Source organism: Halichoerus grypus, chromosome 4, assembly GCF_964656455.1.
Source record: "Halichoerus grypus chromosome 4, mHalGry1.hap1.1, whole genome shotgun sequence".
Lineage (NCBI taxonomy): Eukaryota > Metazoa > Chordata > Mammalia > Carnivora > Phocidae > Halichoerus > Halichoerus grypus.
In genome coordinates, this window is record NC_135715.1 from 23,425,216 (window position 1) to 23,450,775 (window position 25,560).

Sequence of the window (25,560 nt, forward strand, 5' to 3'; positions counted from 1 at the left end):
AGAGCGTGTTAGTTGGGGGAAGGGGCAAGGGAGAGGGAGAAAATCTCAAGCAGGCTCCCTACTGAGTGCAAGCCTGATGCGGGACTCCATCTTACCACTCTGAGATCATGACCTGACCTGAAACCAAGAGTCCAACGCTCAACCAGCTGAGCCACCCAGGCGCCCAATGTGGATTAATTCTTATAACTTTATTGATATAGAAAAAGCAAATTATCCTCTTCATGACTTTTTTATTTATTTATTTTTTTAAAGATTTTATTTATTTATTTATTTGAGAGAGAGAGAGAGAAACAGCATGAGAGGGGAGAGGGTCAGAGCGAGAAGCAGGCACCCCGCTGAGTCGGGAGCCCGATGTGGGACACGATCCCTGGACTCCAGGATCATGACCTGAGCCAAAGGCAGTCGCTTAACCAACTGAGCCACCCAGGTGCCCTTCACGACTTTTTTAAAACATACTTTTCATTCCAGGAATAATCCAAATTTTAAGTCCAATGACTGCTGCCAAGGTATGTTATGAAGGATAATACACATATAATGTACATATAGAAAAATGTAAGATGTTTTATAATGTGTGTTTTACATATATGAAATACATTATATCTGTTTTCTGCAACTTGCTTTTTAACATTAAAATACATCTCTGTTTTACATGTAAGTTAAATTGATGTACAGATAAATAAACACAACTTGTTGCAAAAATAGAACTGTAAAAAGAGAAAGGACAAAAGTATGAAATATCATTTTCATATTCTCTAAAAATTTTGCCCTTAAGTCATATATATATATATATATGTTTAATTTTAAGTGATATATTTTAAAGTAACTAAAAGTTGCTTAGAATCAATTAAAAATTATATTAATATCCCATTAGCAATTAATTACTAAATAATTGAAAAATTGTCTCCAATATTTTGGTAATACCCAGTTAGTTTGTGTGGAAGTTTGGTCTGGGGGATGGTAGGGAAATTTGATTATTTTAGAGTTTGTCCAAATTTAGTCTTGGGGGCTTAGAAATAAAAAGGGAACAGTAATTCATGTGTTAGTTCAAACCACCATAGAATGTAATTGAGAATTTGTGGCTGGAATTTGTAATAACGATTTGAGCCTATCCATTGCTCCCATAATGTGATTGCTAATTCCCAATGACAAATTGTAATTCCTTCAAAAAAATGAGTTCAAATAGAAATAAATGAAGAAAACCAGTGGTTGCTCTTTGAAAGACAGAACATGTTAAGTTTAGAGTAAACTGGGAAGCAGAGTCATGGGAGATTCTGTGTTCAAAAAGCCAAATTATTGGGCGCCTGGGTGGCTCAGTTGGCTAAGTGACTGCCTTCGGCTCAGGTCATGATCCTGGAGTCCCTGGATCGAGTCCCGCATCAGGCTCCCTGCTCGGCAGGGAGTCTGCTTCGCCCTCTGACCCACCCCCCTCATGTGCTCTCTCTCTCTCATTCTCTCTCTCTCAAATAAATAAATAAAATCTTTTAAAAAAAAGCCAAATTATTATATACTTCTCAGGGCATCTCCAACTTGACATTGAATTCTACCCAGTTAAGTTTTTGAAATTTCTATTTCCTTACTCTAAGCTTCAGGTAAATCTACAGTAGACAATTTTGATGTAAAACATAATTTTGTTCAGCAGTATCCTGTGTCCAGGAAAAATTAATTATTTCAAGTTTTTGTTCTTCAAAATAGATGCTTTATGGATTGAAAGGCATCCTGTTCTAGTAACAACTACTGCTCCTTCTCTTTTTTTTTAAGTATTATAACCTGCATATTGTACACTGCTTGAATTGCAGACAGAACCAGTTTCAAACATCAAGTACAGCAGGATGGCCATTGTAGTGAATATAAAATGATACACATATAAAGGGCCAGACATAACATCTGTCTTCTATACCATCCTTTCAAGAGGGCCTTAACCTCATGGCAATGTGATACATAAACCCAATGAAAACTACTAATGGATTAGCAGTGCTAAAAACCTGTATGTTAAGATTATTTATGACATCTTACTTTCAGTTATTAACAGACACTTTATTGAAGGGTGTGTTTATCCTGTATACTTGAGAATGGCTGATGGATCAGATTTAATCAGAATAGCTTTATATATACTTAAATTTATATATGGTAGTTATATTCTGTATTTGATTTGCTTGTCACTGTTGAAATGTTTAAAAAAGCATTCTTGCGATTTAAAATCTATAGCCATCGCTCTTAACTATTTATGTTTCCAGACATGCAGGACCCTTACAATAGAGGGTATTTTGCAGGCCTATGGAGTTTAGTGAGAAATTTTACATCACAAGGCTTTACATTATAAAAATACAGTGGGACAATTTTCTCTAAAAATGGATCGAGGCATGGTCTAAGAGATACTGTCTCATTACATTTTTGAAAGGATTTTTTTCTTCCTGGAAACTGAGATAATGACACTATTATAGTCTCAGCATTTGATCATCACTTTTTATCAAAAACAAGTCTGAGTCATATTAGGAAAAGAAAATTAGGGAAGCAGGCTTTGATATGGATATGAATACTATAATAACTTCCTGAAAAAACATTGTATTTTATTTCCATAAGATGAATTCTAATTCCATGTGGAATTAGAATAGGAAGGATGTAGGTCAAAAACTTCCTTCCTAGTACCTAATGAACACATTCCTAAATAAATTTAAGATAGATTTTTTTCCTAAGACTATGAAAGTTTGCAATGTATAGGAATGCTCTTAGAAATTTTACATAAACAATGTTTTATCACAAAATTCAGCACTTACATCTCTTTTATAAATAATTACAATTATAATACATATAACACCTTTAAGCAAATACTTCCAATGTGCAACATTTCCAAAAATTAAAATTCCATTTTTCCCCTAAATGAACATAAATTAACATCTGTCCTTAATTTCATTTTTTTAAATTAAACTAATCACATCTAAATTTTAAAACAAAATGTCTCTTCTTTCAGGAGATACATACATATTGAATTGTTTTTGTGAAAATAATGAAAGCACAACAAATTACTTCTCAATGCACGTTTTTCAAATAATTGTTAATAATTTATTTAGAAAATCTGAGCTAACTGCATCAAGTTTATCTTAAGTTTCAATGAAGCAATTATCCATTACTCTCTGAACATCACGCAAATCTTTCTAGTATATTAAAGAGTAATTAACTGATTTGTTGTTGTTGTTGTATAGCACCAAATCTCTCATTCTTAGGTTGGATTATTTCTATCTTATTGAATTGGAAATTCAAACTGAAAACATTTCACTTTTATTCATTTTCCAAAGTCTGTTCTTTTGGGATAAAATCCAAGCATGTTTTCAAAATAATTCTTATGATTCTTATACATTTAGTATCAATTCATTGGATATCTAAAATAAAGAGATAGCCTTTTCCCTTTCTTAATCTATTTGCTTTGCCAACAGTTCAATGTCCCTCACATAGTGAGATAACGTTAGAGAAAAGACTTGGACAAGCTCAGCAACAGTAGTTTTATCCCAAAAGATTTTAAGTCATAGATAATAGCTTTTGGGGTTCTAAAAAAGCATGTATGTCTGGTATGATTAAAATGTTTTTGAAAAATTAATTGAAGAACACAAACAATGAGAAACAATAACACAATGAATGAAAATGACAATGAAGCTATAAGCAATGCACTATTTCCAGGACTCCATGGCACACAGGATGAGGGTATTTCAGCAAGGCCACAGTAACTATGGCACCTCCCATATTAGAAATAGGGTGATTTCCACCAGGAAATATTATCATGTCATCTGTCTTAGAAACTCATTCAATTATATTGTATTTCTAAGTAAAAAGAAGAGATCCAATAGACGCATGTTTTCTCAAGTATTTGGAATTGCAAAGCAAACTGTTTGGGGACTGATGCTAATTATTGCAATGCTTATCATTTTTACTACGAATAAGTACATCTTCAATTTTACTTCTTGAAAACATTGAATCAGTTGGACCAGTTTTATTTGCAGTTGAAAGATTTTACAATGGTTACCCATGCCCATAGCCAACCAGTTAAAATCGATGATATTTTTTTTCCTGAATACATACATTTTGCCATTCAAACCAGGGTAGGCATAATCTTGATGATATGAGTAGATGAATTAAACACTTCAATAAAACTATTTATAGATGAGAAAATTTAGACTTCCAGTGAACATAAAATTTAAAGAATGTAAAATTCACTGTTATATTTAGAGTTTGCAATTCAGCATATAAGCTAGCCATGTATATAGAACTAGAATATTTTCAAGAAAATTCCACTAGGAACATTTTATGTGTAATTATAATTCATCTTTACTGATATATAGACATGCACTATAAGTATTTTTTTCTTCTCTTTACATTATCCATCTTTTGATCTATTTAGAGGCATTTACGATCATTGATTTGGAAGTACTGATTTTCTTTATTCAGATTTGACAGATCAACTTTCTTTTTTCATTCCATTCTTGAAGAAATGAGCTCAAGAGAAAGACAAAACAAAATCTAACACCTCCTTCTCACAAAAAATCTCACTTTGTAACTTATTTTTAGAGACTTAGTAAGAAACATAGGTTCCAGTGGCCACAGTACAAATTTGAGTAAACTTTGTTTTTTGACTGAAATATTAAGATAAAAATAGCAATCTTTTTTTTTTTTTCAGGTACATTTTCATAGTGAACTGAAAATGCAACAAACTAGATCAAAAGTAATCATTGATTTGTTAGTGTAAGGATTGGTAAACTTTTTCTGTAAAGCACTAGATAGTAAGTACTTCAAGCTCTGTGGGCCAGACGTTCTATGTACAAAGTGACCAGTTTCTCCTACATAGCGGAAAAGCAGCCATAGACAATACATAATGAATGACCATGGCTTTGTTCCAACAAAACGGGATTTACAAAAAATAGGAGACAGATTTGGCCTATGGCCATATTTTGCCAACTCGTATATTAATCTATTCATTAAGAAATAATAAGTCAGGGATTTTAGTTACTAAATTAGATTTGTTTCAATTGATTCCATGCACTTAAAAAAAAAAAAAAAACAAAACTACAGAAAGTCAAGGGTAGTCCACTTTTTAATAAAACTCAACTACTCTTCTCTCTGAATGCTTTCTCTAGTCTACCTAGCTACCCCCAAATGCCACCCCCAAAATACCCTTTAACTTAATGTGTCATCCTATTTTAGTTAAGACTCATCATATAGACATAAGAAAGCAGCTTATTATTTTAGCAGTCATGGAAGGCAATTGTCAAAAATTAGGTTTTAAGTTTACATATTTTTTTGCCTTTTAATAATCTTAAATGTAGCAATCCATCTATCTTAGAATGTTTTTAAAGATTTTATTTATTCATTTGAGAGAGAGAGAGAGTGAGAGAGAAAGCACGAGAGGGGGGAGGGTCAGAGAGAGAAGAGGACTCCCCGCTGAGTGGGGAGCCCGATGCCAGACTCGATCCTAGGACTCTGGGATTAGGACCTGAGCCAAAGGCACAGCATATTTCCTGTCCGATATTTCCACAACTTAGGTCCATTTACATTTAACATTTTTAGCTATTTCTTTTTTTTATAGAGCTTTATTAATTTTTCCACTTGGTAAAAATATTATCACACAAAGAGAAGTTACATACAAATCTGTGATGTATTTGTAACAAGATGTTTTTGACTTGCCATAACACATTGTCATTTTCTATTAATTTCCTTCTACATTTCTAAATAATTTGTTTATACTGACAGGATTTGATTAATTAGTTTTTGACCTTATTTATTTACTTTCTTCCTGGTGTTTTAATATTTACCTATTTAAAATTCTTCACATGGCTTAATCTCTCCATATCCTATCATATATAACAATTAGGGCAAAATATTTTGATGTTTATATTATTACATACAGTCCATTTGTATATTTCCAATATTTGTTTTTGTCCTGCGTGATCAAATAAGAGTTTTAAATCCTCGGTATCAGTTACTCTGATTTTACACCCCCCAATTTTTGTTTCTCTTATTGCTTTTAATGCTAGGGCCTTCCCTTCTTCAGCTACTAGTTTGCTGCCATCAGCCAGATAGGTTTCACTCTATTCTATATAGAATCTCACTTGTTTTTACCCCACAGGATTTTCTTTTCTTTCTTGATTGTATATCTCCCTCTTTACAAAAATTAATTCCCTCTTTTAAAGTTCAAGTTCCAGGAGCTTCCTAGGAAAGGATAAGGTTGGCAATCTTCACTTCTTTGTCATCATTCTATTAATGTCTTGATTATACTTTCAAAGGAGAATGATGATAGTTTAATAATATCAAAATCACTTTTTCTCAGTAATTTGAAGAAATTACTCAATTATCTTCTACAATCCAATGTTGCATTTGAGAATTCTAATGACATTTCATTTTCATTTCAATTATTCTGAAAATTATTTTTTCCTCTCTGGAAGTCACTGTTCAAACATTTTACAATAAAGTATCTTGGAGTGTGTCTCTCTAACCATCATTCATTAATGAGAATGAGACTTTTCAATTCACACATGATATTTCCATGTATTATTTCTTTAATAACCCTGTGTACTCCTTCTGATATTCTTTCTTTATAATTTTCTATTTGTCTTTTATTATAGTGATCTCTCCAATATTTTTTCTGTAACCTAGGAGATCTTCACATTTTTACTTTCCATACTCACAATTGAATTTGATTTCTTCTGTCACAATTATAACATGTAAGAACTGCATTTTCTTTTTTGATATTTTAGTTGCTAGCATTGTATTTATATTTAAAATTTTGTGTTAGTAACTTCAAACGCTTACTTCCCAAGTCAATGGAAGGACTCTACTTTCTTATTCCCTTTGAAGATGAATGGTACCATGAACACTAATGTGTTTTCCTTTTCTTTCTGAGCATTTAATTACTGATGTAAAACTTTTCAGTAATGCCACTTCCTACCCAGTTGGTAAAAAACACATGTGTATAGGTGGTGCTCCTATAGATTTCTGGAGCCTCTTTCCACTTGGATATTGTGTGGCCCTGAGAGTCATCTACAGCCAGAGTGAACTTTCAGGTAGTACTATTACTGGTACTACTCCTACTACCACCATCAACACCAAAGCAACATTAAATGATTAATAATAATAATAATAATAATGTAAATACAAACATGTTCATTTTCTTAAGCCACTGAAGTTTTTTTTTTCTACCATGATGATCCAGATTCTCCTGAATGATTTAAATTCAATATTGCTTATTATTTCACTGAGAATTTATTTTTGTTTGTTTTCTTTTTTTTTTTTTTTTAAAGATTTTTTTATTTATTTATTTGACAGAGAGAGACACAGCGAGAGAGGGAACACAAGCAGGGGGAGTGGGAGAGAGAGAAGCAGGCTTCCCGCGGAGCAGGGAGCCAGATGCGGGGCTCGATCCCAGGACCCTGGGATCATGACCCGAGCCGAAGGCAGACGCTTAACAACGGAGCGACCCAGGCGCCCCAATTTTTTTGTTTGTTTTCATCTTAGTTGTACTTTTTACACTTTCTCTGATTACCTTTAAATATATTTTTTTATTTTTTTGTTGATGCTTAGTATCTGTCTTCACTTTGGTAGCATTTCCTGAATGTTTAGCAATCTTTGGTTTTGATTATGTCTTAAAAATAATTTAATAGCCTATTTTTAGGTATATGTTCGAGGTCTATGCCTTAGAGTGATTGGGTTTAAAAAATCCCCCAATTATAAGATCTCCAAATGTCTAGGTTTATTTATGTATCTGGGTAATTTTACATTTTGCAAGAAAAAAAATGTGTCATTTCTTTGGCTATCTACAATTTACTGCCAATATTTTTGGACTAGAATTTGGAAAGACTGCTGTGTTCTTTGCTTTTCTGGAGCAGATTTTGGTTTAGCACATTGACATCACTATTTGTATTACTTGTACCTAAATCTAGCATCTTTCAGGTTTACATGTTCCAGAGATTAAGTATCAAGCTTCTTTTGTATTTGGGAGGAATGAATTAGTTGAATTGATTAGGGAAGTAATTCAGTAGAATAATTCAGAAGAATAACTTCTTCACATATGTAATTTCATTCTATTCTTTAAATTTATCTCAATCTTTATAACTTTTGGTATCTGTTCTTCAAGTCTTATTGAGACTTTGAAAAATTGTCTTGCTTCTGATTATTATTGTTCTGTGCAAGCACTTACATCTCATTTTTATCTTCTTTACCAAAACACTTGCTCCGTCTCTGCTGTTTCCTTTCTAATCCTCTTTTTCCTATGATATGCATATTACATCATTACCATCATCATTATTAGTTGTCATTATTATTATTATTATTACTATTTTCTTATCATGTTAATAATGCTTGAGCAGGGAACATGGTAAATGATCATATTCAAGCAAATATGTTTTAATTTCAAGTTTCTAAAGCATTCCCTTTATGTATCTTTACATTCTCTTTATGTTACACTGGATAAGCCTATTCTTCAGGTCAAAGATGATACTAATAGGAAAAATAATAACCATAATTTAATACATGCTTAATGTATGTCTGTAGTTTTTGAAATATTTTCTGTGAAATGCATCAAGTAATCTTTATAACCAGTTAGATCTTATGCCACTTTATGTATCAGTTAGGTAACTTATTCAAAGTCAAAGAGTAAGTACAGGAATAAGGGTATTGTATAAGGAATATTGAATAAGGAACAAGTCTGTCTGATTCCAAAATTCTCAATCTTTGCAATATGTTGGAGTTGCTGAAAACAACACTGATGGCAATGATAGAGTAACAGAGGGATACAGTCTGTAAGAATGACTTGATTAATCAAATTGCCATTATTTTCACTTTATAATGTAGACATTTTGACATATTTTTATTCATCAGAAGTTGCAAAAGAACATTATTTTCTGGCAAAAAAAAACACAAGTTGTCCGATAAATATGCAATGCTTTAAGACTGAAAAATTAGAATTAAGAATGAGTTGAGTGTGATTTGATATGAAAGATAAATTGAAAAAATTACTGAAGTAATCACATGTTATTAGTTAATATTTTTATGAAATAAGGGAACTTTGGTTTTCCATCATAATTGATGTAAGAGGTTTTGTGATCAAGTGATCAGAGAAATATAGAAATTCTTATTCTATATAAATAAAAACTTGTAAACACACACAAACATACACACACATGAAAATAAATGTCTCATTCTCACAGAATTCAGGTATTATGACATTATAATGTAACTACTGCAATTTTATTGTGTTTATTTTAAATATAAACATATTTTCAAAAGTCACAAAGACAAACTTTGATAACATCAGGCAACTTTGTATTAAAAATGTTTATACATATTCTGTAGAAACAATAATGTTCCTTTATAAAATTCACTTAAATAACAAAGTAAACTTTAATTATTGATACAATTTTACTTAACTAATTATTAACTTATTATTATTTTTTTTTTCTGTTTGGACGGTGATTAAAAATGGTGCTTACAATCAAAGGCTTTGTTCTTTGTTTTGTTGAAAGTGAAGAGATAGTGTCATGAAATTTAAGAAAAAAGGACAATTATTCTGAAAGTGAATGAAACTAGTCTGTTGTTTGACAAAATGGCACCCTAATCATCCAACCATCTCTTCCTTTGACATCTAGAAGTCCTCATTGTGTGCCCAGTGATGAATGCTTTGTTCAGACTGTACGTTTTGAGCTGTTGAAAGTAAGGGCATCTGCCATTTTTATGCTTATGTGGACTTACACAAAACCCCTTCTGTTATTTGCCTGACAGAGGAGCATACATCTCCTATTTCAGCAGAAAGCCTCTGTTGAGAGTTTAAACTTCAAGTCTCCTTGCCAAACAAATACTCCATCCATGATCAAAGTAAAGCAAGGTTTTGACATTCAAATTCATGTTCAGCATCCATAACAGATATTAAAAATGGCGGGAAACCCTTTAATTCTAAAGAAATGATTTGATTAGTATCTGGAAATTGGCATTTCACCAAAAACTATGATGACCAACAATGCAGAAAGCAGGCTTTATTTTGTCCTACTCTAATTTTTCACCATTCCTACTCTCATACGACTTTACCAAACACACTGGCCTTATGGTTTTTTATTTTATCTGAGACAATTCTTCAAATTATCCCCAAGATTCATTTAAAATTACTCTACAGATAATATCTTCTGTATAACTTTCTCAAATTCTTTATTTCACTAGAATCCCATTGAATCACCATGGCCTCACAGAAATTGCTCCTGTGAGGGTTAACAACCTCTCCAGATAGTCAAAACCAATGAGTCTGTCTGTGGTCTTCTAACACCATTTCTCAGTAGATGTGAAACACTGTATGTAGTTATTGTATTATAACATTTATCACATTTTATTACATTACCTATTTATCTCCATTTCCCTAGAGTGAGGCCAGGTACCACCTCTTTTTTAGTCTCTCAATAAAAAATGTCCAGCAAAATCCCTGGTACATACTGGAACTCCAATAACATTTCACTAATGAATGCACAGTGAGGTTTAATAAGTGGATTTTAGTGCTCTTATCTATTTTTTCCTGCTGTCTGGGCATTGGGGGCATTTAGTGGTATCATATGATTGATTCTAGCCAATGGATAATTAATTAGCAGAAATAAAGTGCCACTTTTGGGCCAAGACTTTTAATTACCATTGCCTCTGGTACTGTTTTCCCCCATCCTAGTGATGTTGGAAGTATGTGTTGAAAGGAGATAGTATATGAACAAAGCAGCCAGAATTGCTGCCAAATAGAGCACATCTACCCCGGAGTTTCACCCATATCACAAGAGACGTGAATTCAGCAAGAAATAAACTTCTGTTTTATTATGCCAAAATACTCTAAGAAAAGAAAAGAATACTTCAGGGACAAAAGCTACTCAGTATTCAAATATTGTTAAGTATGCAGAACAAGAGACAAAGCCAAGTTCCCTAGACCAAGTTATTCTTAACATGTGGTCTGCAAATCACTTGAGGGACTGTGAGGTCAAAACTTGCTTCCTTATATAATAGTAAGACAATATTTTTATTTTCACTGTGGATATTTCCACTGACAATGCATAAACGGTGGTGGGCCAAACTGCTGGCAGCTTTAGCAGGTATTAAGTCAGTGAAACCAAACAGTTATACTAGCCATTGTATCCTTCACCCCTAAGCAGTCCCAGGAGAAAAATACCAGTTTCACTTAAGAGTAGTCTTAGTGAAAATTTATTATGCAGGGATTTATTAACTATTGCTACTTATTCAATTTTATAAATTCCTGCTCTCTGAGTAAACATTGTATGAATAGTTTTTGTGTAAAAATGAGAAGTCTGCATGTAGCTCTTCTCTCACAAGGAAAGAACTTGGAAGATTGTTTGAATTTTGAGCTGAATAGCTGCATTTTCCTGAAAGACCACGTTACTCAAACAGATAACTGATAGTTAAAAGAGTGGGACTTACCCAACTTGGGTATTTGCAAGTTTCACAAAGATGAATAAAGGGAGTCTATCCCTTCAAGAAAAACAACTTATAGTAATAGGTAATTAAAACCATGCGTGGGAGTGTATTTTTTAAAATAGAGGAACAGAAGTTAGGTTATATAAATACAAAGACATGAGCATTGTCTCACCCAGTTTAGGCTTCACGTGGAAAGGACAAATTTTTCAGAGTACTTTTACAATGTATAGAACAATAAGGGAATAATCCTGAGTAGCTCATTACCTTAAGAACAACAGAGAAACAAAAATCATTAAGAGAGGTAAAAAAAAAGTCTAATGCCACTAATTACTGGAAAAAGAAAGCACTTTATATTTATATTATATATAAATATATATAAATATATAGTAAATATATAAATGTATAGTATATATTATATATAAATATATATAAATATAATATATATACATATTTCCATTATATAGAAAATCCTGTGTTGTTGAAAATCCTCTTAATGATGGAACACACCTGTCAGTTTAAAATCACAGTGAATGAGTATATGTGTGTGGGCAGACAGAGAGGAAAGAGAGAAAGAGAGAGTGCAACATGATTTTGTCCATTCTCTGTGTTCTTCTAGAAATATTTATTTATATTATGTTACTAAAGAATATAGAGAATGTTGTTAATAGTTCTACTAAAGAATATAAAGAAGCCTGCAAGCAAAATTAAGGATGATACTAAAAAAGGTGAACAATTTTAATTGCTGAACATTAGTTAAAACGTAAAAGGGTTTAGACATAAGTCACACATACTACATCATTATTAATAGTCTGTGGGAAGATCAGACACTGAGTCAGTGAAAAGACCTTTATTTAAACAGGCCAGTGACCACAAAACCATTTTAAAAGGCCATTATAAACTATGTCAACAGATCCCATTTCCCCAAGCTAATTAACAAGCAGGCAACATTGAATCACTTTGTCTATGAGACTGTTTCTCATTTTATAAGGCTGCATTGGCATGGGTATATTCTATTTATCTCTAAGAAAATATTCCATAGGCATGAAAAGAGAGGAAAAAGTAATTTTTCTCCCCTCTCATGTGGGAAAATTGCTCCCATTCCTAGCCCCGGTGTGTTTATCACACTGGGACCTCTAAGTTAAGAGTTGTCAGTCATATTGGCTTAAAGGATTTAAAAATACCTTCTTAAAATTTGAGTTTCCTTAACGTTAAATTGCTTAGGTTAATCCCCTTGTCTCTATGTGGCATCTAGGAATGGGCTCCTACCAAGAGTATCTTCATCATAGAGAGTCCAAGGGACAATATTCCAATATGATCAGTAACAGGAAAAATGACAGAATGAGAAGAATGAAAAGAAAATCCAGTCTCATCTTCACATTCACAGGGGTGACCAGAGCATCTGAGACTGGGAATCGATTCAAACTGAGGTTGTTTCTAGCAACTGACAAAACAAAAACTTACAAAATAAAATGATGTAAACTGAGAACATTCAGCTACAATGGCTTCCCATTCCTTACCCATTGGGTAAAATATTTTCCATCTTTGAGTTAGATTATAGGACAAGGACAGTATTTTAATCTTAAGGTAAGTGACAGCCTTAATCCTGTGTTTCTAAGACAAGGTCATCTAGCAATCCATCAGAATTTCCTTTCCATTTAAGAACTATTTCCCTGATTGCAATGATGTAGTTGCAGTGGGGGATTTTATATTCAGTGTCCCGCCCTCTGACACAGGTGTTTTATGTAACCCATACATGTGACTCAAAGGATTGATCTGGTGATGAAACATTACCCATTTGCCTGTGTTAATTGAAGCTGAATATTTTTGTCACTTGAAATTTAAACATCACTAAGACAAATTACTAAACTAGTTGTTTTCTGTTTCCTCAAAATGAATTTAAAAAGATTCTAGTTATCTGAAGGTTTAATCCGTAACAATTTAATTATTAAATAAGTTTTTTAAATGCTGTCCCTTTGAGGGTCCACTTCGCAAACATGGACTGACATGTCAAGCAAATATATTTCACTGAGAATAGAGGTAATTGTGCCATCCACAGGAAGGCTATAGTGGAGAGTATAATAAAGTACCTTGCCATTTTTGGTTAAACCTGAATGGTAAATGGAAAAATAAGGGATGGTTTACTTTCTGAACTTTTCATGAAGCATGCATATCAGGATGATGTTAATTGTTTCCACTGTCTAACATCAGGAAGCAGAAGAAAAAAACTCAGAATATTCATTCTCAGGTGCAGCCATCAACCTTGGATTTCAGGAAAGAAATGTCATCTCCTCACTCTTACTACAAAGTAAAAGGGAATTTTCAAACCAAGATGGGGAGACAGTTAGGACTGAGATATTTCCAATAATGGGCTTATTATGATATGTTCATGTAATAGAGTATATGAAAGAATAGGATATGTCACTTGCATATTTAATATATACATGTGCATGCACGTAAGATGCAGCAGGCATAGGAATATTTCTATCTGAGGCAAAAAGAGAAAAAGATATGTGTACCCTGGTTTCTTTTATATAATACTTTAGAACGTACAGAATTAAATGACATATTTTTTGTGGATAAGAATCTGTATTATAAAATCAAAGAAAAGCCTGATAAAGCCTGAGGAAAGTAGAAATGGGATACAATAGGTAAGGAATACACAAGATATTCAAAATCATGAAAATATTCTATTTCCACAGTTGGTGGGTACAGGGTATATTTTGTATCATGATTTTTATGCCTTTCATATTTGCATAATACTATTTTATATGTGCTTAATATTCAGAAATAATTTTAAATGATTTTTTTCTAAATTTAATTTTTTTCTTATTAATAAACTTTATTTTCTTAGGGCAGTTTCACTGAATGATAAGTACAAAGATTTCCCATATACTTTCTATCATGACACATGCATAGCCACCCCAGTTATCAACATTACTCACCAGGATGTTACATTTTTTACCAAGAATGAACCTGCATTGATACATCATAATCACCTAAAGTCCACAGTTTACCTTAGGGTTCACTCTTGGCATTGTACATTCTATGAGTTTGGATAAATGTATAATGACATGTATCTATCATTATAGTGCCATACAGTGTTCTCACTACCCTAAAAATTATCTGTGTTTTGCCCATTCATCTCTCCTCCACCCCCAATCACCCACTGTGATGGATTTTTTTTTTATTGTTTACAGTTTTGCCGTTTTCATCATGTTACATATTTGGAATCATGCTGTATATAGTCTTTTCAAATTGCTTTCTTTCACCTAGTAATATGCATTTAGGATTTTCTGTGTCTTTCCATGACTTGATAGCTCATTTCTTTTTTTTTTTTTTTTTTTATGTTTTTTAAGTAATCTCTATGCCCAACGTGGGGCTTGAACTCACAACACCAAGATCAAGAGTTGCATGCTCTACTGACTGAGCCAGCCAAGGGCCCTTCTCATTTGTTTTTAGTACTGAATTATATTCCATTGTCTGAATATACCACAGTTTATTTGTCCATTCACCTACTGAAGGACATCTTGGTTACTTCCAAGTTTTCATAATTGTAAATAAAGCTCTAAACATCTATGTGCAAGTTTTTGTTTAGACATAAGTTTTCAACATATTTGGGTTAATATCAAAGAACACAATTGCTGTATCACATGGCAAGAGTATGTTTAGTTTTCTAAGAAACCACCAAAGTGTCTTTCAAAGTAACGTTCCCATTTTGCATTCCTACCAGTAATGAAGAGAAGTTCCTGTTGGAAGTCAATACAGTGCTACTGCAGATGTAATGATGCATATCATAATGTCTATCTTCATGGACATCACAGTTTATTAGCAATGACAACACACACACACACGTCTGTTAAGGTTTTGTTCAGTGCTGGAATTTCTAAGGGGATGTTCCTAGGAATGAGATCTTTAAAGAGAAATTCTTAAGGCAGAAGTGAATAAAAACACTTTCATTTCAATACAGAATAAAGTCATTTGGTTAAATAATTAGCAGTTCAACAGTTTCTTGGTGTTCTCTCTAAAAATGCTTGACCACACTGAAAGAAAAAGCTCAGTCTGCCCTAATACATATTGCCATTTGCAGAATATAAGTTATGTGTTGAGTATTATGCTAGGTAGTATATATACCACAATCCCCCAAATAGAAACTCCGTCATTTGTGAAATGTATCTAAACTAAAAGGAAAAATACGTTCTGAATTCTAAAAAGAATTTATCAATTTATTTTTTATTTTTTTAATTTATTTTTTTAAAGATTTTATTTATTCACTTGAGACACAGAGATACAGAGAGAGAGAGAGAGAGAGAATGAGCAGGGAGAGAGGCAGAAGTAGACCCCCACCAAGCAGGGAGCCCGATGTGGGGCTCCATCCCTGGGATCATGACCTGAGCCAAAGGCAGACGCTTAACCATCTGAGTCACCCAGGCGCCCCAAGAATTTATCAGTTTAATTTATATCCTAGGTATGCAAAAATGTGAAAAAGAACATTTCTCTTAGAATTAATAAGATACTGTCCTCATTTACCCCTTTTAAAATGAAGTATAATGTATTCATTTTATAAATGAGATTACTGAGGATCAAAATGCTGTTGTTTGACAAAGTTGCAAAGACAGGAAATGAAATAATTAGGATTAATACATGGGTAATCAATCTCTACACAAACTTTTCCAGTTAATTTGGAAATATAAGTTAAGTTCAAATTAATATAAAGAAGATTAAGAATTTACTGTTAAAAGAAGCTGATTCTTTTTTTTATAAAGATTTTTATTTATTTATTTGTCAGAGAGAGAACACAAGCAGGGGAAGCAGCAGAGGGAGAGGGAGAAGCAGGCTCATCACTGAGCAAGGAGCCCAATGTGGGACTCGATCCCAGGACCCTGGGATCATGACCTGAGCCGAAGGCAGACGCTTAATGACTGAGCCACCCAGGCATCCCAAAAGAAGCTGATTCTTTTTTTTTTTTTTTTTTTTTTAAGATTTTATTTATTTGTGAGAGAGACAATGAGAGACAGAGAGCATGAGAGGGAGGAGGGTCAGAGGGAGAAGCAGACTCCCTGCTGAGCAGGGAGCCTGATGTGGAACTCGATCCCGGGACTCCAGGATCATGACCTGAGCCGAAGGCAGTCGCTTAACCAACTGAGCCACCCAGGCGCCCAGAAGCTGATTCTTAATAAGAAAATATTTAGATTAGAAAATAGTTTAAACATCATGAATGTATCATTATATCTATTCAGACATTTTCTAATTCTCTGAAATGTGTATTATTTTCCACATATTTTCATATTTTATTTTTTTCCCTAATACAATGTGCTGGAACAGATTGAATTGCCCTCAGCATTTTTTTTTTTCTATTCTTCAGGAGGAAAATTGTTATTTATATGATATCATCCCAAAGTAGTTGGTAGTCTTTACACATTAATGTAATGTCCTTAAAGAAAATTCCTCTCTCTTGTGATTTCCATAACTTTAGATAAGTAACGATCACAAATTTCTTCAGTATTTGTTTGTCCCTGATGTTTGCAATTTGACTAATTCCTCGATCTTTAAAACTCCACTAGTTATTACAATGGTAAAATCAGAAGTAGAGAATTGCTCAATTTCATTAAAAAGACATATTTTAAAAAGATTTTCCACTTTGCAATAACTGTCTTTAATAAAAATATTCAATAGAAATCATGATCCCTAAGGTTTAGCCTAGATAGTGTGTATGTTAATAATCATGAAAAAGAAAAGAATCCCTTGTAAGAACCCCAAAATGATAAGTAGAAAAACAAACATAGCACATAGTAACAAAAATAATAGGAAATAAAGATATGACATCAACTCTTTAAAAGTGAAAAGATTTTCTCATTTATGTTGTCAGAAGGAGATGAACTGTTATGGCATATGAGGATTGGGGACAGCCCATCAGGAGATACATTACTGGGATTAGGGTCAGCTGTAAATGATACAAATCAAGGTGGTGAGAACCGGGATACATATGAGACATCTCTGATTATACCTTATTGTATAATTGGACTTTGCAACCATGCAAACCATTTTGTTTATTTAAAATATAAAATTAAATTTAAAAAAGACAAAAATGCACTTCCTAAATATTGGAAATAACATGGAATAAGTGAACTGGTGTTTCAAGTTAGTAATAAAATCACATAGAGAAAATATTTCAAGTGATTTAAAATGCACTATTTTGATTATATATCCATAGTGAGATACTTTCAAAGAAAAAAATATAGCTCAAACTGAAATTTTTATTTTTTCAGTAATTTCAAAAGTGGTATTATTTTGAAAGTCTGGTATACTATCATATATATAATTGTATATATCAGTATATTTTTAAAGAAATAAATATTTTCAGGACATCTGGGTGGCTCAGTTGGTTAAGCATCTGTCTTCGGCACAGGTCATGATCCCAGAGTCTTGGGATCGAGCCCCACATTGGGCTCCCTGCTCAGCGGGGAGCCTGCTTCTCCCTCTCCCTCTGCCTGCTGCTCTCCCTGCTTGTGCTCTCTCCCTCTCTCTCTCTCTCTGACAAATAAATAAATAAAATCTTTAAAAATATATTTTCAATGGTGTTAAATTAATTAAACAAAGAGGCTGATGTGGCTCTGAGGCCATGATGGCCTACCTAAGGAAACCAAAATCTAAGCCTGTAAATACCTCAAAGTTACAAAATCAAAACACGAAGGACAACCCATCACAAACAGCCAACTAGGCTAAAAGCTAGAGCCAATCAAATAATTTGTTTCCTTTGCTTCCATACTATATTGATGGTTCCAGTTGGCAGAGGGCCCCTAACCACTTCCATCTTGGCACTGTCCAGTTCCAATCAGTTTTTGTTCAAATAAACTCTTAAAATTTTTAATATGTCTCAGTTTACTTTTTTAAAAAGAGGTTAACAACATGTTTTTTTTCAGAATAAGAAAAAAAGGGAATTAAGTAGAAGCCTTGAAATGTTAAAATTGAAATGGATATCATTTGTTTTTCAAAACTACGTATTTCTTTTCTCTGCCAACTCAGAAGGACAGGGAATAACCTTTCAGTTACAATTAACACCAACTACTAGGGCTCAAACTGTGGAATCCAAATATAATTTCCCACAACAAAGACACAGGGCTCTTTAGGATAATGGTTGTCCTAGGACAACATGTGTCAAAAGGTGAAAAAGCTGCCAGAGCAAGGAAGCGAATTGAAGGAGAGAGGCATCAACATGAAGTACTCAGGTGGCCCAAAATGAGAGAAGTTTAACATAAAAAAAGACTGTGAATAATAAGTGAACATATATAAAATCCATTACATTTATAAAATTAAAAAAAAAAAAAAAGACACAACCCAAAACTTGATGGTCACCATTAAAGCGATTACTTCTGATTCTAAAATGTGGTGATTACAGGGTAAAATAATGAATGTATTCTGCCTTTCTTGTGGATGTTATATCTCAGAGTAATCAAATAACTAGCTGGTGAGAGAAAGCTTGCTTTACTTTAGATGAAATTATAAGATGGAAATTTGAAGAGAAATTTTACAATGTCACCAACTCACTGATACTTTTATGAAGATAATCAGATACTATGTTTTGCTTTGTTGATGTGATACAACATGAACTACACAGTCTATATAGGCCTGTATTCTTGCAAAAACAAAACCAAAAAGAGCTTGAATCTAATCAAGTTTTTAGAGCTAAATCCAATTTGTAGGAAATGCAAGAGATAGAAGAAAACATTAAATAGCATAATGAAGAAGCAAATGAACAGATGCATAGCAAAACTGACTTGGTTTCTTCAAGATGTTTTTTTTTTTTTTTTGTAAAAACTAAGCGATTATTCTTCTGATTACAAGAAATTTAAGAGAATAATCAACAAATGAAAAGTGTTGACAGAAACTCCCCCATGAACCCTTATTTTGTGTCTATAACATCCATTTCTTACTTCTATTATAGCACTTAATACTTTGCATAAGACTTATTTTTTTTTTTTTAAAGATTTTATTTATTTATTTGAGAGAGAGAGAATGAGAGAGAGCGAGTACATGAGAGGGGGGAGGGTCAGAGGGAGAAGCAGACTCCCTGCCGAGCAGGGAGCCCGATGCGGGACTCGATCCAGGGACTCCAGGATCATGACCTGAGCCGAAGGCCGTCGCTTAACCAACTGAGCCACCCAGGCGCCCTGCATAAGACTTATTTATTTATGTGATCCACTCTTACTAATTTGAGATCCTCAAAGTCAAGGATTATATTTAATTTATTGCTGTTGCATTCCCGTCTACCATGGTTCTTGATTCACATAGAATGGCATGTCGCTCAATGACTAGATTTGAAAATACCTTCACTGGGACATTTAGGAGTTTTATATCACTGCAAAAAAATCACCACAATCTCAACAGTTTAAAACAACACACACAGTCTTACAGTTTCTGTGGCTCTGGGTTGTCTGAAGTCTCACAAGGCTATAATCAAGAAGTCAGCTGGGGGGCGCCTGGGTGGCTCAGTCGTTAAGCGTCTGCCTTCGGCTCAGGTCATGATCCCAGGGTTCTGGGATCGAGCCCCGCATCAGGCTCCCCGCTCAGCGGGAAGTCTGCTTCTCCCTCTCCCACTCCCCCTGCTTGTGTTCCCTCTCTCGCTGTGTCTCTCTCTGTCAAATAAATAAAATCTTAAAAAAAAAAAAGAAGTCAGCTGGACTGCATTCTCATCTGGAGGCTTGCTTCAATGATCACTGGGATTGTTGGCAGAATTTATTTCCTTGCTATTGTGAGATCGAATGTCCAGGTTTCTTGCTGTAAAACATCCTCAGTTCCTGGAGAATATTCTCAATTCATTGCTACACAGCATTCCCAATATAGCCACTTGGTCCATCAAGCCATCGAGGAGAGTCAGTAGGGTGAGTCCACTAGCAAGCTGGAGTGTTATATAACATGATGTAATTATGGGAATGACATTGCATTGCCTTTGCCATAATCTTGGTTAGAAGCAAGTTGCATGTCCTGCATACTCAAGTAGAGGGGATTACACAAAGGCACGAATAACTAGAGGCAGTGATGATGGAGGGTCACCTTCCAATCTGTCTGACACAGGACATTATTTATAATACTTTTCTACATCCATCAAAAAAAAAATAAATTGCCAAAAGTGCTTGCCCTATTGTGGACTTTAATCTCCTTGTAAGTAACCACTGTTAAATTAAAAAAAATGTTTAGAATTATGTTACACATTGAATGTATTTGATTTTCTCAAATAATGAAAGCTATTTGAATTAGACTAAACTGTTATAAGGATTGTGAGAGGAAAGAATTAAAATATAGTTTCATAAAATAATACTTTATGTTTTTTTCATATTGAAAAGTATAAATGATTATGCTGTTTTTGGTGTACAACCTATACACTTACTTGTTAATAAATTGCTTATCTCTGAAAAAATCAATTTTTATATATGTAAAGGTGTCAGACTCTAGCTATTTTGTATATACTTTTGGGGATACATATTGATAAATAGATGAAGATGCATAAATAGATATAAATATAGGTGTAGATGTCATTCCTCAAGGTACATTATCAATAGTTCTTTTTTTTAAGATTTTATTTATTTGTTTATTTATTTGGGAAAGAGAGAGAGAGAGAGAGAGGGAAAGCACAGAGGGAGAGGGAGAGGGAGAAGCAAAGCAGACTCCTCGCTGATCAGACAGCCTGATGTGCAGCTTGATCCCAGGATCCTGAGATCATGACCTGAACTGAAGGCAGACACTTAACCAACTCAGTTATATGTATAGTTTTCTGGACTCACATAGCTAATTCAGAATTTGAGAAGAAAAATGGTAAAGAGCAATGGTCTCTCTAATATGATGATTAATCTTGTGAAGGAAAAAAATCTCTAAGCTCTTCTTGAGCTGCCCTGTTAGGAGAGAGTGATTTATCTCTTTTAACACATGTCACATTAGAATAAATGACTTCTATTGAACTTTTAATAATGACAATCAGTGCCTATGTTCATATTTCTTTTTAACTAATTTGTTTCCTTAGAGATTCCTAAAAAGGCCAAACTGAATCAGAGGGCATTACTGAGGTAATATTTTACCTAAATCTTACAAGAAGGGACCCAAGAATATATGATTATACATATATTTCCAGACTTTTACTATATATTCCAATATACAATTGGACCCAACTATGATGCTCTGTTTGCATGTTATTAACCAAAATTATTTCTACTACTGGAATTATAAAATATAAAACAGAACTTACTGAGTAAAATATGAGTCCACATCAAATGTTCAGGGGTATCCATATTTTTATGATTAAATGTCTGGTAACAACATCTGCTCTTAAAGTGTTTTAGAAGTAAAACTTTGCTGTTTTGTGCTTTTTGGTATGGAAATTGGCTGTCTCAGAAAAAAACTGAACTATGTTTAATGAAATTAAAAAAAAATCTGATGAAAACAAATTACCCCTACCCATAACCTCCATATGTTTATGTTCTTTCTTTCTCAAATAATTACAAATACATAGCCAACTTTGATTTTTAATAGGCAAATCTGTAAGCTGTTCAGTTAATTGAATTGTTTTTATTTATTCTTGAATGTTCCTTTTATATGTTTTTCCTAATTTTTAATTTTGCTATGATCTTCCCTACCACCTTTGAAAATACACACACTATACATAAGGCAATGAATGATAGTATGAAATTATAGATCTCATTGTAATTGAGGCCAGAGTCAATTTTGAACACTTAGAAATGATTAAGCCTACAAATGTAGATTAAATTGTTTAGATGCTAGGATCATAGAAATACTGAGACTGGGAGATTCTCATCCCTAGAAATTTGACAACAATTGGAAGAAGCATCTAGCAAAATTATCTACAAAATAAAATAGCTATCTATAAAACTGTAATATATATCTGAAGCATGTTTGCCTATGCCTCAGAATTTCTTGGCAGTGTGTAGCTTAAGTTGTATAAATATATGTTCATGGCAATGTACATGCATTTGTGCTTGATGAGGTAACTACACTAAACCAATACACAAACACACATGTACAAACCCCTTAAATTTTTTTATCTGGTTGTTCAAGGATACATGTGCAAAGATGTTAGCATTAATTGTAATAGCAAAAATTGGAAGGAACTCAAGTGCTGCCAAATGGGAAAATGGGTAAATAAATTTGGCCGATGAAATACGAAAGATCAAGGAATTAGAGTAAATAAATTCTTGAATGTCCTAAACACTAAATACAATTTTACCTATTTTTCAACGAAAACTTCAAGTAACTATTATATCCCAAACAATCTTTTAGATTTTTAGGATGTATCAGAGAACAACCTAGGTAACTGCTCTTGTTCTTGAGCTGGAGATGAAGAAATAGCTACAGAGGAATAAGAAGAGTTTGCTAATCAATATAAAGCTTTAATTATTTTTTAGATACTTTCATTAGTGCTCATATTCAATTATGAAAATAGTGCATATTTATTATAAATATGTTCTATGATATAATTACTATGCAATAAAACATAAAATAAAAATTTAAGAGAGTGAGATAAAGATAAAATTAAATTTTGAATACTTATTTATTAATGACAATAACCTGTATTTCCATAGTTATAGTGCTATTAATAATATCATAGTGAGAGTGATATGATTATATACATCAAAGTTTAATAACTGTTGTTTAAGCATTTTTTAGTATAGTGCTTCAAAGATCTGTTTTTAAATCTTTCTCACTTGCTGAAAATTATACCTCAGAAAGTTAGGTGGCTTGATTAAAAAAAAAAGTTGATATTCTACTTTATGGTAAAAAACAGGTTCTGTTACAATCATTTTATTATAACTTGTATCATCATTGATTAAAGAGAGAAAATAGTATCCTAACAAGATAAATTAAATGTTTTTATATCGACTGATATAATTTTGTTTCTAAAACTCTTTTGTCCATTGTCTAAAATTTAATATCTGGTTACCTAATTATATTCATTTTCACATATGAAAACATATTATTAACATATGCCCATCTACTGAAGTTAACTGTGCAACTTTTTTATTGTAAATTGTAAATTGGAAAAGTACACATTTTATCTTTTCAAGAGTCTTCACCTTCACCTTCACCTTCACTTCACCTTGCGTTTCTTAAACACAATTAGATTTTCAGAAAATATATCCAAATTACTATTAAAATTAAATGTGAAAAAATAAGTAAGAAAATATATTAAAGAAATATTAAAAATTACATGAATATATATGGGTATATATATATAATAACATATAAAAATATAAATACATGAATATGTATATATAGAGAGATCCAGAATGTTTAAATAGAACAATTATAGAAGTGAATATAATTTGCAGTTTTATCTTTTGTTGCAAGTTTTGAAAGAACTTATTTATAAGGCATTAATTATTTAAATTATAACAACTTAGGTATAAAAATATATTCATCTTTCTCCCAAATACAAGTTTAGATAACAACCTACTAGGCCTGAAAAGCAAATATATGATCTTTTAAAGAGCTTTACCTATTTTAGCATTTGTGCTAAATCCAAATATCTGCATGAATTAAATGCCATGCTTGCGACTCATTTTGCTCTCTATTAACTGCACTATTGCAATAGGGATAAAATATATAGTCATGTTTAAACTAAAGCCCATTAAAAATTCAATTTGCTGAGGAGTTTAATTTACCTAGAAGTATTAAGTGAATTTTGGATTAAAATCCAATTATCTTGATATTATACATTCTTATGCAATATTATTACTCTCTAATTCTTAGTTTTAAAGCTTCGTATAAAATTTCCTTTTAGTAGAAAGAATTTGCAATATGCAATTGCAAAATTTCCAAGTTACCTTTAATTTAAGAAGTTGTTTGACCCTTTTCTCTAGACTGAAAATAGGCTTTAAGAAAGGAGAATTCAAAAGAAAGAAAGGAAGGAAGGAAAGAAGGAATGAAGGAAGGAAGGAATGAAGGAAGGAAGGAAGGAAGGAAGGAGAATAAAAGGGAAAGGGAGAAATATTGTTTATCTCTAGTTAAAGTCACAACTCAGTAAGGACATGAAAATTGTTCAAGTGAAAATTGGACTTTCCTCCATTTTTCACAAAAAGCAAAGGAAAGTTATTGTCTTGGAGGATAATTTGTTTAAAATGATGCTGATAACTTCAGTTTTACTGAATAGGATTTACCTCAGAATTTAAAAGGTAAAAATTGTTAGCTATACACATTAACACATTCAAACTGACTACATATGAGGGAGCATCTGTGCTGGTGCCCACGACCATTCATTCCTGCCTTCATCATTCAACTTCAAGATCTGGGGAAATCATTCAAATGGAGATCACCACTGACCTTATCCCAGGAGGTGATGAGACAAATAAAATAAGTTTTGGTTTGAGAGGCCCCAGAATAGCATTAGTCATTATTTTATACAAACAAAACTCAGTGTACACTCTTTAACTATGTTAACACTTGTCTTCTTTTTTCTGCAAATACTAATTCTACTAATAATCTCTTAACAAATTTACTCAAATTTGAGAATTAAAAATTTTTAGCTGTCTCCAAAGTGATGATGTAACACGTAGGGAAAAAAAAAAAGTTTATCATACACTTGCTATAAGAAGATATGACAAGAGAGAGACAGAGTAAAAGATTTACTGGACCTTTAAATTTTCAGGGAAAAATATCCCTGAGAATTGAAATAACTAATTTTTTAAATCAAATTTAGCATGGAATGTTAACTCTATGTTAAATCTATGTCTTAAGATTTAAAACCTCATGTAGAAATGGAATGCAGTGGATGTGTTCACACTGAGCTAGCAGGGTAATCTTTTCCTCAACTCTCAATTACCTCAGGTCTTTTATAATAAATAAACCACTTATATTTAAAAAATAAGACCTATATTAAATACCAGTCTAGTGAAGATTTTAAAATATCTGTGTCTCAGCATATAAGGTATATTTAAGGACAAGTCTTGTTTTAAATCCTGATAAGGACATAAACTTGTTCATCTAACTATTGCCCCTAGGACACAGGGTTTTGTTTGCTTTGTTTTGTTTTTCTAACAAGAGAAATTGAATAGTTTTATAGTGATTGAGGCAATTGTGTTTCTAATAGTTGTCTATAGCAGAAAGGTTTACACAGTGCCAATT